This window comes from Osmerus mordax, chromosome 5, assembly GCF_038355195.1.
Source record: "Osmerus mordax isolate fOsmMor3 chromosome 5, fOsmMor3.pri, whole genome shotgun sequence".
Taxonomy (NCBI): domain Eukaryota; kingdom Metazoa; phylum Chordata; class Actinopteri; order Osmeriformes; family Osmeridae; genus Osmerus; species Osmerus mordax.
The window spans coordinates 421,000-423,903 of record NC_090054.1 but is presented as its reverse complement, the minus strand read 5'-3'; positions in this window follow the sequence as shown (position 1 = coordinate 423,903).

Genomic DNA, 2,904 nt, shown 5'->3' with positions numbered 1-2,904 from the left:
GGATGGTGTATCTGGCTCAGCCCGGCGTGGTCCGCACAGCGGCAATGGAAAGGGTGCTGGCTCCTCTGGCGTCACAGCTCTGTCGCCTGGTGCTGCTGTATGAGAGAGGAGAGGAGAAGACAGGAGAGGAGGAGAGGACAGGAGAGGAGGATGAACTGTTCGCCCTGCTGGAGGGCGCAGCGCAGGCCGTGGCCACGGCAACCAGAAACATGGCCGCCGAGGCCTCAAGGTGAGGTCCGGCTCCATTCCAAAACCATATACTTCACTATACATACCCTGCCATGCTACAGTATGTAATATGCTCGGGGTGGAGACTGGGGGTATGGGGGGCCAGGGCAGGACTGGTAGAGGGAGGCTGGGGGGTCAGGGAAGGACTGGTAGAGGGGGGCTGGAGGGCTGTGGGGCCAGGGCAGGACTGGTAGATGAGGTTAGAGTGTTGTGGAGAGGAGCCTGGTGGAGGGAGAGGAGCCTGGTGGAGACCATGGTGGAGGGAGAGGAGCCTGTCATAGGGTTAGGGTTAGCCCTGTCAATACAACCCTGTCAACATGCTCAACTCTGAATACAACCCTGTCAACATGCTCAACTCTGACTACAACCCTGTCAACATGCTCAACTCTGACTACAACCCTGTCAACATGCTCAACTCTGACTACAACCCTGTCAACATGCTCAACTCTGAATACAACCCTGTCAACATGCTCAACCCTGAATACAACCCTGTCAACATGCTCAACCCTGAATACAACCCTGTCAAAATGCTCAACCCTGAATACAACCCTGTCAACATGCTCAACCCTGAATACAACCCTGTCAAAATGCTCAACCCTGAATACAACCCTGTCCCTAACATCTGTCCCTGACCCTGACATCTGACCTTCTCAGGCAAGCAGCAGAGACTCAGGACGACGTCATGAGGGTGGAGATGTTGTCGCAGGTGGAACCAATCATAGTGTCCGGTCAGCACGTGGTCCTGGCGGCGCAGAGACTGAGCATCCAGCCCCGGCTAGCCGAGCACAGAGAGGAGCTTATCAACGCTACGCAGAGTGTGCTGTTGGGCGTGCTCCAGGTATGGTTCCCTCTCTTTGGCTCTCGACAAAGGCGGTCGCATTTTTCTCTCCTCCCCTCCCTGACCTTCCTTGCTTGGCTCTTGTCTTGTCTGTCTCAAGATACTCTCTCATCATCACTCTCCGAAACTAGAAGCAGGAATTAATTAGCTGGTCTCTCAATGCAATTGACACCATCTTCTCGAAGAGAAGCTCGGGTTCAGGGGAACCTTCCTGTCCTGACGGGACGTTCGCAGCTGGCTACACGATGGACGCGTGGGCGAATTGGCGTGTCGTGTGTCTAGCGGCGCTTTCCGTGGAGGACGTTGAAGACATCTTCATATTCGGAACCGTGATTACAGGCTTTCTGCTGTTTGGAATAGGCGCTGGCTTTGTATATCGGAAAATCAAGGAAACGGCTACGGCCATCAAGAGCCCCGTTAGGCTGCCCGACATGATTGAGGCGCTGGGCAGAGCGGTTGGAGCTCAGACTGTGAACTTACAACGCAGTATGGATTACAACAGGGATAAGTTTGCGGCTCTGCAAAGGAAGATGGAGGAGATGGAGACCTTCCTGAAGGGTGGACGTGAAAATTGAGTCGCGGCTACTCGTCAAAACAACTACCCCAATCTTATACACTTTCGGCCCCGTAACCAGCACAGGCCTTGGCCCAGGCCGTTGCTGGAAAACAACTCCCCTGGAGAGCGCTGAAGCGAGACTATCTTGCTCTTCCCTTCCCCGCCCCCACCGACATCTGTGGTTTGGTCTCTGCCTGGGTCATGACCAAGGATGTCTCCTTGCCAACACAATCTGCATAGGGAGAATCGGACTGATTGTGGCCTAGGTCGAGGGCGCCAACCCAGACCTACTCACACATTAACTTTCACCTACTACAGATATCACCACCCCCCCACCCCCATCCAACGCCTTCGCCTGCTTGTTTCCCCAGGGTGGCTGGCGGGTCTGTGTCCAGCGCCTACCATGGCTGCAGGTCCGGATGCTGCTTGTCTACCCCCCCCCCCCACCCCGTTGCAAGTCACGTGTTTTTGTAAATGTTGTTGGGCTTATGTGCTGAGGTTTTTGTCTGTTCCCACACTGTACTCCTCTAGGAGCATTGTCTGGGGGTTGCCTTTTTCTCTCCTCCCCTCTCCTCATGTTATGCTGTAACTTTCTAGTTGGTGCCGAAAATGGCTGCCTAGGTAGGCTCTCCTGCCAAAGGAAATTCCTTGTTTGTGCAAACTTTCATGGCGAATAAACACCAATTCTGATTCTGATGTTCACATTCCTTTAGGAGATGTATACTACTGGGGGGATTTAAACCTGTGACCTGTGACTGTTGTGTTTGTACAATACCATGATCTATTAAAAATACATTTGACCTCATCAATACTGTAGCAGAAGTATTCACAATTGCTGACCTTGTCCTTAAATGTGTAGCACGAGCCCCAAATGCATGTTAGTGTGAACAGAAATCTGCAGATGTGTGTTCATATTTGTAAATGTATGGATATTTGTAAACGTGTAGACAACCCTTTCCAGGGCTCTACAGTGCGAGTATTTCACACACATTTGCCCCTAAAAATAGATATGTGCGAACCAGAATAATTATTTTTAAGCACAGTGTGCGACTAAAGATTACAAACTACCGTAATCTATTTACCCCCATTTAAAAACTCCCCACATTGTCCCACATTTCACAAGTGGCATGTGCCAACACAGTAGAGTTTTATGTGATGATGCAGTCAGAGAGAGAAAGGTGAACAACGCTGGAAAAAAAATATCTATAAAATATGTCTCTGGGTTTGGGCTCATAATATATAATCTCTAGTGCTACAACACTCTATAGGTCGAAGGACAGCA